The sequence below is a fragment of the Phyllostomus hastatus genome, unplaced genomic scaffold (genome assembly GCF_019186645.2).
Source record: "Phyllostomus hastatus isolate PE091 unplaced genomic scaffold, TTU_PhHast_1.1 phas_contig_86, whole genome shotgun sequence".
NCBI classification, from domain to species: domain Eukaryota; kingdom Metazoa; phylum Chordata; class Mammalia; order Chiroptera; family Phyllostomidae; genus Phyllostomus; species Phyllostomus hastatus.
This window is the reverse complement of record NW_025333977.1, coordinates 55356558-55372873: the sequence shown is the minus strand read 5'-3', so window position 1 is coordinate 55372873 and position 16316 is coordinate 55356558. Positions and strand designations below refer to the sequence as shown.

General features: G+C 37.4%; 1 non-coding gene across 1 annotated transcript; it reads left to right on the top strand.

The window, feature by feature from the left end:
• Window positions 1-554: 554 nt before the first annotated feature.
• On the top strand, window positions 555-624 carry LOC123827625. Its single transcript, XR_006787283.1, has one exon. It is a non-coding gene; the product is annotated as a small nucleolar RNA Z40 (small nucleolar RNA).
• The last annotated feature ends 15692 nt before the right edge of the window (window positions 625-16316 follow it).

The following is a 16316-nucleotide window of genomic DNA, read 5'->3' as shown; positions in this document are numbered from 1 at the left end:
CCCCCCTTGGGGAATCTTACCCTTCATTGGTTAACTGACCAAGCTTTGGGGTTCAATTATGAATGAGGCAGCAGAAGCAGCTTTCCTGCCAGGGAGATAAGCTTTTGTCTCCTTGCTGGCTTATGGTTCCAAGGGCATTCCCTTAGCCTTAGCCTAGGCGGGGGTTACAGCTTCTGATACCAGGCAGGGCAGTTCCCAACATTGCAGTGGTGACAATGAACATTTTAGCTAGTCTCAATGAGTAAAAACTGGTTGTAAAAAGACTTTCGATATTAGAAAAAATTAGGGGATACATTTTAGATCATTCGCCAAAATAGTAATGCACTCCTTAGAATTCTGGAGTCCTCAAGTAAATTGCTTAAAAAATTATAGGTAAGATTTTAATTTACTTCCCCTAATTTTCTTATAGACTTAAACTTACCTTATATAAAACTTCAATATTTATGGTCTTGAATTTTATCTAATTCTTACAGAAGCCCATCCTGGTAGTTTATTATTACCACAAAAATATTAGATGTTAAAAAGCCATCATGTGTTTGTACTGTTTACCAGCATAAGGTTGTGATGATGTGCAAAATGGTCAATGGCTCTGAATGAACTGAATAAAAACAGCCTTTCAGAACAGGCAAGAAAAAAGAAAAAAATGAAAAGAAGTTTGATAACCTATATTCTTAGTTTAACTCCTATCAAAATCCCGGGGTTGAACTTCTAACTAGAGATTTTTATAGAGGGTTAATCTAACAAACAAGTTACAGCATAATTTAATTCTGATAAGCAAAAATTTTATCTAAGTATTATTGCCTAAAATTTGTAAGTTTTTGAAAGGCCATAAGGAGAAAGATACCCTAGCATTTTACTGATAATTCAAAATTTTAACTTTCTTCTTTTTTTTAAGTTTTTGTTTTGTTTTCTTTTTTAAAGATTTTATTTATTTATTTTTAGAGAGGGAAGGGAGGGAGAGAGAGAGAGAGAGAGAAACATCAATGTGCAGTTGCTGGGGGTTATGGTCTGCAACCTAGGCATGTACCCTGGCTGGGAATGGAACCTGGGACACTTTGGTTCCCAGCCCGAGCTCAATCCACTGAGCTACGCCAGCCAGGGCTTCTTCTTTATTTTTAAGTATATTTTATTGATTATACTATTACTGTTGTCCCAATGTCTTTCTCCCCTTTATCCCCCTCCTCCTTGCACCACCCCCACCCTCCATGTTCATGTCCATGCCCATTTCCTCCCCCCCTTTAGTTCAAATCCATAGGTTGCCATATAAGTTCTTTAGCTTCTCCATTTCCTAAACCAGGAGTGTCAACCTCATTTTCACCAAAAGCCACTTCAGCCTCGAGGTTGCCTTCAAAGGGCCGAAATTTTAGGATTGTATAAATGCAACTACTCCTTAACTGTTAAGGAGTTGAAATTACATTCTGCCCTATGAAGGCAACTACAAGGTTGATGCAGACCCAGCAAAAACAAATTTGACACCCTTGTCCTATACTCTTCTTAACCTCCCCCTGTCTGTTTTGTGCCTGCCTATTAGGCTTCTTATTCCCTGTACCTTTTACTCCCATTCTTCCCAGCCCCCTCCCCAATGATAATCCTTCATGTGATCTCCATGTCTGTGATTCTCTTCCCATTCTAGTTGTTTTAGTTTTTGTTTTTTATTTTTACTTTCAGTTGTTGATAGTTGTAAGTTTGTTGTCATTTAACTGTTCACAGTTTTTGATCTTCTATTTCTTATATAAGACCCTTTAACATCACATATAATAAGGGCTTGGTGATGAGGAACTCCTTTAACTTGACTTTATCTGGGAAGCACTTTATCTGCCCTTTCATTTTAAATGATAGCTTTGCTGGATAGAGTAATCTTGGATGTAGGCCCTTGTTTTTCATGACTTTGAATAATTGTTCCCCACCCCTTCCTGATGTTACAGAACACAACAAGGGGGGCCTGAGACAATATGCTATTATTGAAAGAAGGCCCTGGGTCCGTTATGTCCGCCGCCCGAGGAAAGACGTCTCTCAATGCCAGAGATTCGTGAAAAGGAAAGGAAACGTTCATTTAATGCTATACAAACTTAAAGTAGTGACCTAATGTCTTTATCAAAAATCCCAAAGTCCCTTAAAACACCCACAAACACAGTCACAGTCCTTCCTTCCTTCCCCCTTTGCCCAGTCCAGAGTACTGTATCTCAGGAAAGGAAAACGAAGTCCATGGCTCAGACAGTCCTCTGGTTCTTAGTTAGTCCTCCATCTCGACTGGGAGACCTCCCTGGGTTCCCAGCACCCTCGGCTGAGTCACCGGGATCTCTGCTAAAACCAGGTGGTGGTTCCCCTTCTAAAGCTGTGGGGGTCCCCACTCTGTCCAGGCCTCGTGGTTCTCTCTCTCAGGGCTGCAGGAAGGGGAGAGTCCCCACTCTGCCAAAGCCACGTGGTTCTCTCTCCTAATGGCCGCCACATCTGGGTTTTAAATCCCCACGGCCAATCTTCCTCTGCAGCCTCATTTCCGACTCCTCCCACACTCGGCTTCACATGCCAGAATTCGTATCCTTCCAGGTTTACTGGGCTGCCATCTTGAGTCTGGGCAGGTGTGGCCCCATGTCCTGGAGCCAATCTTCTCCGAGCTCCCACGCAGGCGCTGTAGCTTGGGGGATCTGCCCCCAGTCACGTCTTGGTGGGGAAGTTACTTCCATTCCCCTGGCTCAGAGATGATCACAGCTATTTAACATGTCTAAGCGACCAGCCAAAGGCTATAGATATGTTAAATGACCATGCCAGAGGGTAGCTGCAAGGCTGTTGCTATGCAAAACAGCTCTCAATGGCCCTGCTCCATTTGTCCCTTCCCCCAACCCACACCCTGGGTGGGGGGATGGAGACATCTTAAAATCTCCTGGACACCTTAAGTTCTGGACCCCATTTCAAATGCCCATTTGGGGTCCCCCCTCTAGGCTGCACCCTGTAACACTGACTGTAAGGTTTCTTTGGAGAAATAAGCTGATAGACTTATGGGAACTCCTTTGTAGGTAACTGTCTCCTTTCCTCTTGTTTCTTTTAAGATTCACTCCTTATCTTTATTTATTTTTTTATTTTAATGTAATTTTATTTTAATCATTGTTCAAGTACAGTTTTCTCCCTTTTACTCCCATTGCAGCCCACCCACCCAACACTCCTTATCTTTAATTTTAGGTAACTTGATTATTATGTGTCTTGGTGTGTTCTTCCTTGGGTCCAATTTTTTGGGGACTGTCTGGGCTTCCTGGACTTCCTGGATGTCTACTTCCTTCACCGGATTTGGGGAATTTTCCTTCATTATTTGTTCAAGTAAGTTTTCAATATCTTGCTCTTCTTCTTCCAGCAACCGCATGATTCAGATATTGGAACACTTAAAGTTATCCCAGAGATTACTAAATTTCACCTCATTTTTTTTCCATTCTTGTTTCTTCATTCTGTTCCAATTGGATGCCTCTTTCTTCCTTTTGTTCCAAATAATTGATTTGAGTCCCAATTTCCTTCCCTTCACTGTTGGTTATCCGTATATGTTGCTTTATTTCACTTTGTTTAGTCTTTATTTCTTCCTTCATTTTGCAACTGAGCTTAATCAATTCTGTGAACACCCTGATTACCAGTGTTTTGAACTCTGTATTATATCTAAAGGTTGTCTATGTCCTCATTGCTTAATTCTTTTTCTGGAGTTTTGATCTGTTCTTTCATTTGTGCCATATTTCTTTGTTTGGGTGCACCTGTTATGTGGTAAGGGGCAAAGCCTTAGGTATTTGCCAGGACAGGGGAACCCTCTCTACTGCTTTGTGGTGCTGTGTGGGGAGGGGCCAGAGAGGGAATGATGCTGCTTGTGCCACTCCTGTCCCACTTTCTGTCACTTCCCTCACTTCCCACAAGTGGATTGCAAACTCTCCTGTGAATTTGGAAGTTTCTCCTGCTACCACAACCACCACAGATTGTTTACATCCATGGGTTTTGAGTCTTTAGTTTCCCATGGTAGAACCCCAGATTTCATAGTCTTTATCACTTTCCTGTTGTGCCTCCCAGCTTGTCTGAGCATGAATGTGGGATTACCCACATGGTCTGCCAGCTGCTGCCTTGCCACATGTCCTCTCTGCCCCTGCTGCCCGTCTTGGCCCATTATACTAGTCTGGATGAATGTTTCTTTAACTCCTTGGTTGTTGGACTTCCATGCAAATGATTTTCTGGCAGTTCTGGTTGTTCTTTGTTTTTTTAAATTGGCTGTTATCCTTGTTTTGGTTCCGCAAGGAAGTGAAGTGTTTCTTCCTATCCCTCCATCTTGGCTGGAGCTCCTTATTTAACTTTCTGTGTATAAAATAGAGAAGAATAACCTGGCTGGTGTAGCTAAGTGGATTGAGCACAGGCTGTGAACCAAAGTGTCACAGGTTTGATTCCCAGTCAGGGCACAGGCTTGGGTTGCAGGCCACGGCCCCCAATTGATGTTTCTCTCTCTCTCTCTTTCTCCCTCCCTTCCCTCTCTAAAAAATAAATAAATAAAATCTATAAAAAAAAAACTTTAAAAAAAAGAGAAGAATAAATTATTTCTAATTGAGATTTTTAGCTATTTGATCTGTGTATATCATAAGCATTTAATTTTATAGCCATCTTTTCTTACTAAAAACTTAGTTGGTAAGGAGATTATATATATGTGTGTGTGTATATATGTGTGTATATATAATGAAAATATCCCATATACTGAGTAATTTCAAATTTGATAAATTATATTAAGTAGATACATGAGGACTTAATATTTTGTATGTGTGATAAGATTTTCATAAATTTAGTATCCTTAAAGTTACATCACACTAAAAAATTTGTATTTTCAGTCCCTTCTTGCCATTCTTCTGTAAATATTTAAGAACTCTATATTGGACACAAAGAAAATGTATTTTCTATGCCCTGGCTGGCGTAGCTCAGTGGATTGAGCGCGGGCTGTGAACCAAAGTGTCACAGGTTCGATTCCCGGCCAGGATACATGCCTGGGTTGCAGGTCATAACCCCCAGCAACTGCACATTGATGTTTCTCTCTCTCTCTCTCTCTCTCTATCTCCCTCCCTTCCCTCTCTAAAAATAAATAAATAAAATCTTTAAAAAACGTATTTTCTATTATCATAGATTAAAATATCATGTACATATTAGCTTATGAACTATAGTTTACCTATCTTTTTATAGAAACATAGTATGCTATATGTATATATTTGTAAAATTTTTCATAGGACAATACCTTTTGTCTGAAACCAAAATAGCAACTGGTCACATATTTTTTTAAAAAAGAATATTCCATATTCAAGGGATGAAAACATAAAATCCATTAATTCAAAGACATTAATCCATAGGCCATTGGAAAACTTCAGTGGGTGGTTTACATAGCTGATGGATTTCAAGGGAACAAAGAGAATATGAGAGTTTTTCTAGAAAGCTGGACCTGAATCATGACATACTATAATTACTAGGTTAAGAAATCAGTTCTCATCGTAGGAAGCCAGTTTATGTCATCCAAAATTAGAGCTATAGGAAAAGGTATCTATGAGCCAGCTAATCTTTCCTACTGACTTTTTTCTTCAGTAGCTGAATGAATCCTAAATACAGACCTTTTGGTAGCAACAACAATACTTAACATTTGATGGCAGCACTTGGTACTGAGTGAAAACACTTGAGACTCAGTGATGCGAGTTTCATGAGATAAGGGAATCTGAAAACTGATTCCAGTTTAAACTCACTCACCTATGTTTTAGATTTTTTGTTTAAAAGCCCTAAATTAGATGTTATGTTTTTCATGCATCTTAACCTTTCAGTGTACTTTTCTATTAATCCATATTATTAAAACATACCAACAAAACATTAAAATTGGCACAGGGCTATGTATAAATTGCTACAGTTAAAGATAAAATATGAAATAAAACTAAAAATGTGAACAACCATTTATTTTAATGCACATAAAAAACTGAAAAGGAATAAAATGCATTGTTAAAAATGTGTTTCCTAAGTAGTTCAAGTCTTTAACATATTTTAATCACTTATAAATGGAGACATGTTAAAATATAAAATTATCTTTCACTTAGGAGAGTGGCTTGCATAATACACACTAAAAAGAAATTACTCCGTTGTGCCCATGCACGGATGGCACTCTATGGATCTCTCTCCTGGATTTATGTCAAGCCACCAATAATTATTATTCTAAAACAAACTCTGAGAGCAGCAAGCCTGGCTCAGGCAGATTATGCTCCAGCCAAAAATTGAGGCATAAGTCTCATTGCTGTCATTCTTCTGGCTTTCAGAAATATGAGGGAAAGTGTAGGAAGAGCTATTTACAAACTCTCAAATATGCCCCAGTGGACTACAACTCTGTAAATCATCCATTCAACACACAGATGCCAGAAAGTGAGTATGGATATGCAAAAAGTATATATCTGTTATTCTGTACCATTCCCAATAAATCTGAGAACAACAGATCAAAATTCAGAAAGTCAGTATTGGTTAGTATGTTAGTTTGGGTGACCAGTTCCTAACTCAATGACTTGAATGCAAGTAATTTACTTTGAACATGACTCCAGGAAGCTTCCACAGAGAATACAGAAATGAGGCAGGGATGGAAAATGTGTTAGTTTACTTAGGGCCTATTATGCCAAATAATCACAAACTTGGTGGCTTAAAACGACAGAAATTTATTCTCTCAGAGTTCTGGAGGTCAGATTCTAAAATCAAGATGAAGGCAGAGCCACACTGACTCCAAAGCTCAATGCACACATAATCTATATGGAAATGATATAGAATAGAAAAATTCTACCTCATCTTTTTAATAAATGTTAAAAAGATCCACATGTAAGAATTGGTGATAAAAACAGTGAATTTTGTGGTTGCCAATGTCCCTGGTTTAAGCTTAGAACATTTGGGGAATATTTGAAATAGATTAGTGATTTGGCATGATTGGAAATGTTTCTATACCTTATTCCTTCACAAATACACAAGAATTAGTATATTACTCTGCTACTTTTAATAAGGAGAGTAGGTCATACTTAACAAGAGTGTTGAGGCAAAAAATAGATAGAACTCTTGAACTACCGTGACATTGTCATATATACAAATCCAGATATTGAAATAGTTATTAACATTGCTGTTTTTAAATAACAGAGAGAAATTTTATGATCTGAAAGAAGATGCTCTATAAAAAGGGAGCCCTAATTTATTGTAACTAAAGAGGGCCTTTTTTCATAGATGACTTAATGTAGATGTTGTCTAGTGCTCATTTAAATTCCTCCTGTATATATAGCACAACTTTCAAGTACCTTATAAATTAATATATTTCATTTATTTATGTATGCATGATAACCAATTACAAATTTCTAATAATCCTCTTTCAATTTTGAAAAAGAACTTATATTCTTTGTCTACTATTCCTCTTCTTTGTGGAAAAAGTGTTTTGAATTCTGAATTTCCTTTGGGAAATATCACCATCAATTTGGAGTGGCTTTACCATCATCTGCTCAGAATTCCTTGTCCTGAAGCAGAGGACCTTGTCAAGAACCAAAATGAGTCTCTTGAACAGCTGTGGTTGACTATAGGAAAGAAACATAACCCATATTTGTCAATTAGGGTGTAGAAACCCATCTCTTCATATCTAATGATGAGTGTAGTAGGGATGGTGACATAAAGCAAGCTGATCCCAACAGAATGAAACACGGGACATGTTTTAAATGATCAGAAAATACCCTTTTGGTAGTTGTGATGGTTAATTTTATGTATTTACTTGACTAACCACAATATGCCTGGACATTTGGTAAAACATTATTATGGGTGTATGTGAGAATTTTTTCTGTGTTACATTAAGATTGAATCCACAGACTGAGTAAAGTAGATTGGCCTCCCTAATGTGAGTGGGCTGCATCCAGTCAGCTGAGGGCCTAAATAGAGTAAAACATAGACCCTCCTAAGGGTAAGAGGGATCTCTCCCCATCTATATGCCTTGAGCTAAGACATTGATTCTTTCCTGCCTTTGGACCCAAACTAAAACATCAGCCTTTTCTGGGTCTATAGCTTGCCCACATTTGGGCTGTAACTATACCATCGGCTCTTCTGGGTCTCCAGCTGACCAAATGAAGAACTTTGGACCTGTCTTACTCCATAATGATGGACTCTACAATCCAGCTCCTTACATCTATACCCATAGCTATAATTATAGTTTTTCTACATATACATCTATCTCTGTATATATAGAGACAGAAGTAGATTTAAAGTTGTGAGTATGCTAAACAGTTTATTCTTTTATTATTGATTATTATATTATTTTTCATAAAAACAACTGTAAACCTACTTTTGCCAACCCCTGTATGTATATACATGTTTGTGTATATAAATATAAATATAAATATGTGTATCTTTACCTATATTTAGGTGTGTTCAGGTAAAACTTACTCCAGATTTGATGCCTCTACTCTTAGTAAATTTCCATTTATCAACCCCATGCTTCTTGCTATATATCTCTACTAGCCATGGTTGTGTATGGAATGAAGCTCAGTTCTGTGCTGGAGTATCTTTTCCCTTATTGCAATATTCCTCAATAAAATTTGCCTCCACCACTTAAACTTCTGTTGGACTTTGGTTTTCTCTCTTTCCCTCCCTTCCACCCTCCCTTTCATTCATTTTGTTTCTCTGGAGAAGTCTGACAAAGATATATTTTGGTACTGAGAACTGCTGTAACAAACATCTGAAAATGTTAAAAAGAATTTAAAACTAGGTGTTGGGTCAAGGGTGGAAAAGCTTTGAAGTGTATGCTTTAAAAGGCCAAGGCCATGCAGGGACTATCAGTAGAAATGTGGACATTAAAGGCCTTTCTAGGGAAGTCTCAGATGGAAATGAGACATGGGTTATTGGACATGGGAAGAAAGGTAATGCTAATTATAAAGTGGCAAAGAACTTGATTTAATTGTGTCCTAGTCTTTTGTGGAAGGTAACACATGGAAGATGAAATTGGATATTTAGTGAGGAGATTTTTTAAGCAAAATATTGCAAGTATAGGCTGGGACTCCTGACTTAAAGTAACACATGAATGAAGAAACCTGAATTGAAGAAATAATTTTTAAGCAAACGGAACCAGGACTTAGAGATTTGGAAAATTCTCAATTTACATTGCAAAAAAACAAAAATTATCAATTTACATTGCAGCTATTAGGGTGGAATGCATATATTTTCATGTGAGAAGGACATACATTTATGAAGACGAGGGGCACAATGTTATAAACTGTATATTTGTGTTTCCCCAAAATTTATAGTTTGAAGCTGTAGCCCTCAGTGTGACTGTATTTACAGATAGAGTTTGTTTAGAATCCTTTTCTATTCTGAGAATACTAAGGGTGTGGCTGAGCAAGCATTTGAGAAGAAAACTAGTATGGACATGAAGGATGACTGTAATAAGCCACTACACAACCAGAAATGGATGATGCCAGCAGAAACACCGCCTAATGGAACTAAAGAAAAAAGAGAAAACAAGATGGGACTTGGCTGGTATGGCTCAGTAGATTGAGTGCTGGCCTGAGAACCAAAGGGCTGCTGGTTAGATTTCCAGTCAGGGCACATGCCTGGGTTGCAGGCCAGGTCCCCAGTGTGGGATGTGCGAGAGGCAACCATACATTGATGTTTCTCTACCTCTCTTTCTCCCTCCCCTCCCCTCTCTCTAAAAATTAATGAATAAAATCTAAAAAAAAAGATGGAATGAAAAGCGCAGCTAACTTGTAGTATCCTTCAAGAAAAGGGAAAAATGAACCCTAAAGTAATTCAGGAATTTTGAGGGCTGACAATCCCACCACCCGCCCAGGCTGCAAGGCTACTACTTGCTTCCTCCCAGGTTTCAGAGGACAGGGTCCTGTCAGATAGCCAGGGGACTAAGCTCCACTGAGTAGGAGCAAGCTACCCTGTAGAAACAAAGAGTAACACTGCCACTGTGATGGGCCTGGAGGACAAAACATTTAGCCTAGGAGGGATTATTCATTAGCCTTAAAATCTAATGGAAATCGACTTGCCAGGTTTGGGACTTCCTTGGGACCTGTCACCCTTTCTGTTTTCCTATTACTTTCATTTAGGATGGGGATATCTATCTTCTCCCTCTCTATTATTATATTTTAGAAGCACACAACTTTTTGGGTTACAAAGATTCACTGCTAAAGAAGAATTTTGCCTCAGGCTGAACTCTATCTCAAGTTTCACCCATACCCTATTTCAATAATGTTTACCTGACATGTTGGACATTAGAGTCTATGTTGGAATTTGTTAGGACTTTGCAGCTATTAGGGTGGAATGCATATATTTTCATGTGAGAAGGACATACATTTATGAAGACGAGGGGCAGAATGTTATAAACTGTATATTTGTGTTTCCCCAAAATTTATAGTTTGAAGCTGTAGCCCTCAATGTGACTGTATTTACAGATAGAGTTTGTGAGGATGTGATAAAGGTTAATTGAGATCATAAGGGTGGCACCCAAATCTCATAGGGCTGATGCCCTTATAAGAAGAGAAAGAGACAACAGAACTCTCTCTGTCCCAGCCACGTGAGGACATAGAGAGAAGGCCACAGTCCACAAGCCAAAAGAGGCTCTCACCCAAAATTAACTGTGTTGGCACCTTGATCTTGGCCTTCCTGTTTCTGAACTGTGAGAAAGTAAATGTCTGTTTTTAAGCCACGTTGTCTATGGTATTTTGCTTAACAAAATTATTGCTGCCTGAGCAGACTAACACAGTATGCTTCATGCCATTGATCTTAATCTACTATTAATGGAGCCAACATTAAGAAAAATAGAGTTGAAATGCAAAAGAACCAAATCCATTTGAAAGTATATGTCTCTGAATTAAATAAGCCTGAGGGGAAATTAGTCCTTGATTGTTCAAATGTTTGACAAATGCACTTGTTTGTTTGTTTGCTTGTTTTTGCTTGAACCATTTTGAGTTGAATGTTCTAGAACATATACAAAATATGAGGCAGATTAAAAATTAGCACTCTTCATAGATGTGAGTATGCCTGTACTCTCTGTATTTCTAGAGAACAAATTGTTCTAAACAATTATATGCAATAGTTAACACCTTAATGTCTTAGATGGTTATTTTTAAATAAAATATTTTCTTTAGTGACCTTATTTTCTGCATAGAGTTTCCAAAATAAGATAAAAATGTATAAGTGATTTGTAACTAATATAGTCATCTTAGTCAGTTTGTTTTGCTATAACAAAAGTACCATAATCTAGGTGGTATAAATAGCAATCTTTATTTCTTCTAATTAGAAAGTCTGGGAAATCCAACAGAAACTGCTTCCTGGTTTGTCTATGGCCGCCTGGTTGCTGAATCCTCACTTGGCTGAGATAGAGATTATTTCTCAGGTTTATGTTCTTATAAGAGCACTAATTCTATCTATGAGGGTTCCACCCTTGTCTCCCCAAATTTCCACTCCAAATACAGTCACATTTGGGAGTTAAAGCTTCAGCTCCCAAATTTTGTGGATACACAGACATCAGTTCATAATATTTACCACGTGCAAAAATTAATTTTAAAGGCCAAAACTTTATACATTAGCATGTTTCTTCTGAATAAATTAATATTATTTTCATCTCTGTGTATCTCTATATTGAGTGCACATATGTATTCATTTGCTAGGACTGCCATAACAAAGTGACACAGATTGGGTGGTGAATACACACACAAAAAATTATATTCTCACAGTTCTGGAAGATGAAAAATCAAGAAACAGGTGTCAGCAGGGTTGATTTCCTCTGGGGTCCCCTCTTTGGCTTGTACATGATTGTCTTCTTGTTGTATCCTCACATGGTCTTTCCCGTTGTGCACATCCTTGGTATGTGCACAAATTTATGTGTCTGAATTTCCTGTTATGAGAATACCAGCTATCTTGGATTTTTGCCCATCCTAATAGCTTCATTTTAGCTTGTCTTCTTAAAGACTATAACTCCAAACACAGGCTCATTATAAGATACTGGAGATTGGAACATCACCTGTAAATTTTATGGGGTCACAATTTAGCTCTAAAGAATATATACATTTTTGTACAAATCAAGATACTTTTGAGAATAAAAGGAGGATAAATGTATTACACAGAAACAATGTTAATTAAACAAAACTGCCCTAAGCTAATAGTTTAGTCACCCTTGCATTGAAAGACTCCAGAATTTAAGTTATTGAATGTACCTCCTAGTGACTCCATTGCAACTTAACAAGTTTGTTGGTATAAAAAGCCCTCAGGGAATAAAGAATCCACTTTGGCAGAAAGACTCAGAACCCTGATGTTTGTGCCTTCTCTATCATTTCAGGATGAAATTGGGAAGCATATCAGTTCTCAGAGATTGACCCTAAAGCATTTCTTGCTCTTTTTTATTATATACAAAGAGTTTTATATCTTACTATATCATTGGTCCTAGTGGAAGTTGCACCAAATCTTACTGTAGCCACATCTACAAATTGCTGTTTTGTGTTTTTTGTACAGCTCTGTTCTATCAAATCTTTGAAAGGAAAAAATGTGCTCTATTAATGCTTCATTTCCTAAGTTGGTACAGGCCCAGATGGTTTTGGAACATAGAACTTTTAGATTTTAAAAGGATAAAAGCATGCTTATATGTTATTTAATGCCACCAATACAATCTTAGGAGTATGCCATAATAAAAATAAATTAACATTCATGAAATAAAATGCATAACCATTAAAATAAACAATGAAAATTATGCATATATATATGCAAATATATACACATACCATGTTTATATGTGTGTATGTGCATATATACATACAAATACATATATATATATATATATACAGCATCAGGTTAGTTCAGGTCAACTTCTGCTACCAAAACAGTTTGATACACACAAGCTATGTATTATTTGATTGGTCCCAGGAAATACCATAAGTTTCTCTCTTTGAGTAATATTCCACATGAAATAGAACTTAGTTTTTCAAATTTAACTGTGGTTCCCCCTTGTCCTTTGTTCTCCAAATCCTCTAAGGGGCTTTTTTATATTAGATGCTGACCCTTGTTCATTTTTTATTCATTCATTTTTAAACCCACTTTCTTCTACTCTCTTGATCCCTGTGGAACACACAGGGCATAAGTTATTATATGGGTGAATAGGAATCTTGGGGGTGAGGATATTGTTCCTCAGATTCAAAGCATAAGGATTTATTTCTTTATGTAATTATTGGTTAAAGGCCTCAATCAGACCGACATTCTATGAGGTCTAAGCTTATTTGTCTCCCATAATACGATGCCCCTATTATCTATTACAGTGTTTGGTATATAATAGGAAGGAAAGAAAAAAAAATAAGTCATAAAAGGAAGCAAGTAAAGACGAATAGAAGACTGAATTAAGTAGTGAAATAATGGAGGAGTCAAAATACCTATATCACTTTAAGTTTCAGCTTAGCAGACAGAGAAATAAAGAAGCATCAAAGCAAGAAAGATAAAATGCATTGAAATATATTACATTTGAGACTGTGGCAGGAAATATAAAAAGATATGTGTGTTCATTTCCTAAGGCTGCCATAACCAATTACTACAAACTTAGTGAATTAAAACAACAGAAATTTATTTCTCACACTTCTGGAGACCAGAAGTCCTAAATCAAGTTATTGGTGGGTTTGTTTCCTCCAGAGACTTTAAAGGAGAATCTGTGTATTTTTTCTAGCTTCTGGTGGCTTTAGGCATTTCTTGGCTTGGTGTCTTATAACTTGAGTATCTGCCTTTATCTTCTCATGGCCTCTTGCATGAGTCTTTCTTCTGTGCGACTTAAAACCTGTCATTAGAAATAAGGTCTACCTTGATAATCCAAAACGAATGTTATCTCTAGATCCTTAATAACATCTACAAAACGTCTTTTCCAAAAAAGATTATATCAATAGGTTCTGGATTTTAGGATGTAGGCATCCATGGGAGATGATGCAAACACCAGCCTGCAGTGTCCGAGTCATTATGGATGAAATGAGACATGCACACAGACTACTGAGTCTGGTAGAGGAAAAGGGACAGTATGGCTTTTCTCTCACAGGGAGCAAAAGCCTTGGCCCTTGCTGTGACCAGCCTTTCTTGGGTTTCTCAGCATATTACATGATGGTCCTCATTAACTATGCACAGGCTTGCTTTAGGGGGTTATCTTTTACAGAAAACAAAGGAGCCAATGTAGCTAGTCACAGCATAGAAGAGGGATATTTGCAAATAAAAAGGCAAAAGTGGTTGAACTAGTTACACTTATCCTTGGAAGGTTTAGCATGGATTTTAGGAAGTTACTTTGCAGTAAATATCCTCAATTCAGGGTGAGGGAGTTTTTTTTAGCAAGAGCAAGACCCAAAGTGACCTAGGCACATTGCAGTCCTGATTCCCCATGGGAGAACCTATTCATGGGTGTGGGTCCTGAGCGTCTACGAGTGGGAGCTGGGCCCACGCCACACAGAATGATCTCCTACAGGAGGGAGATTTCATCATTCAATTCACTACACTTTGTACAATAGGAATTTGGATCTAAAATTCAAGATTTGTTCAGGACTTGGGGATTGTTCATGACTGGTGTTATCAATTTGGAGTTATAAGCATGTGATTATAACTTTGCCCTCCTCCAAGTATTAAAACGTAGAAAAATTGAATCTTAACATTTATTTCTGAAATTATTTCTTATTAACCTAAATGCCTAAGACAAGCAGCAGTGGTGGTGCTCAGATTAAATCCATGTATTAAGTTCATGTCTTATTTGATTGGATTACTTTTAGCATCAGGAAGTTATATACCTAAGCCAGTACTTTGATTAATGGAATTTTTTAGGTAATCATTTTACAATGAAAAATCTAATGATCTTTATCACTAGTCGATTTAGAAACTCCTTTAACGACCTACTGAATAATAAAATCATGATGCATGCCATTGCAGCAAAGGATATAGATTTTGAGGAAAACAGGCTTGGAGTTGAATCTAGGCTCCAGTGTTTGTCAATTCTCACACCTTGACAAGTTACTCAATACACAGAAGCTCCTTTCTTTCAAATTTTAATATTCATGTCTCAAGAGATTGCTATAAGTGTTGCATGATTAAGATATGTTAGCATACATAGCCCTGGCTGGCATAGCTCAGTGGATTGAGTGTGCGCTGTGAACCAAAGTGTCACAGGTTCAATTCCCAGTCAGGGCACATGCCTGGGTTGCAGGCCATGACCCCCAGCAACCGCACATTGATGTTTCTCTCTCTTTATCTCCCTCCCTTCCTTCTTTAAAAATAAATAAATAAAATCTTTAAAAAAAAGATATGTTAGCATATATTATTACATCACATATATAGAGAGAGTTTTAAATATGAGTGGAATCTAATGGCTATATAAATTTGATGCATAATTAGTAAAATATGTAGGTATATCCTTGAAAAGTATATGATAAATGATGTGATTATAAGAAGTCTTTAGAAAATTGTGAAGGAAGTGAAATGGGCCTTCATGGCCCTAATACAGTAATTCCACTTTCCTTTATATTCCATCTGCCCTAGGGACCTCTCTGGACTGGTTTATCAATCCAAATTACAACCAGTCATAAAAAGCCCATACCAAGATTTAGCAGTATAATTTGTGAAAGCCTTACCAAACATGCTTTGTAAGGAGCAATCCTGAAACAGATGAATGCAGATATGTTGAAAAAAAAAAACTTCAGTTGCTAATATAAATGGAAAAAGGGGTTCTATGGAAAGTAACCTCACAAGGTTATGTGATCTAAATTTCTAAATGGGCAGGTCATGGTAGATAAACATGCACTAATCATATAGATTCTCTTCTTCTTTTAATTGTATTTTTCATTAACATTTAGTATCCTTATTCTTCCTCTACCCTATAATTGCCACGTTGTCCATGTCCATGAGTCATTTGTCATTTTTGCTTAATCCCTCCACCCACCTTAGCTGTCATCCAGTTCTCCATCTATGAGTCTGTCTCTATTTTGCTTGTTAGTTCAGTTTGTTCATTAGAGTCCACATGTGAGTGAATTTCTGTGGTATTTTTTTTTCTCTGACTGGCTTATTTCACCTAGGCTAATGTTCTCCAGGTCCAACTACACTGTCCCAAAAGGTAAAACCTTCTTCTTTTTTTTTAAGGTGGAGTAGTATTCCATTGTGTAAGTGTCCCATAGTTCTTTTATCAACTCATCTACTGATGCACACTTGGGCTGCTTCCATATCTTGGCAATTGTAAATAACACTGCAATGAACATAGGGATGCTTATGTTCTTTCAAATTAGCATTTTTGGGGGGTTCCTTCAGATATATTCCAGAAGTGGGATCCCTGGGTC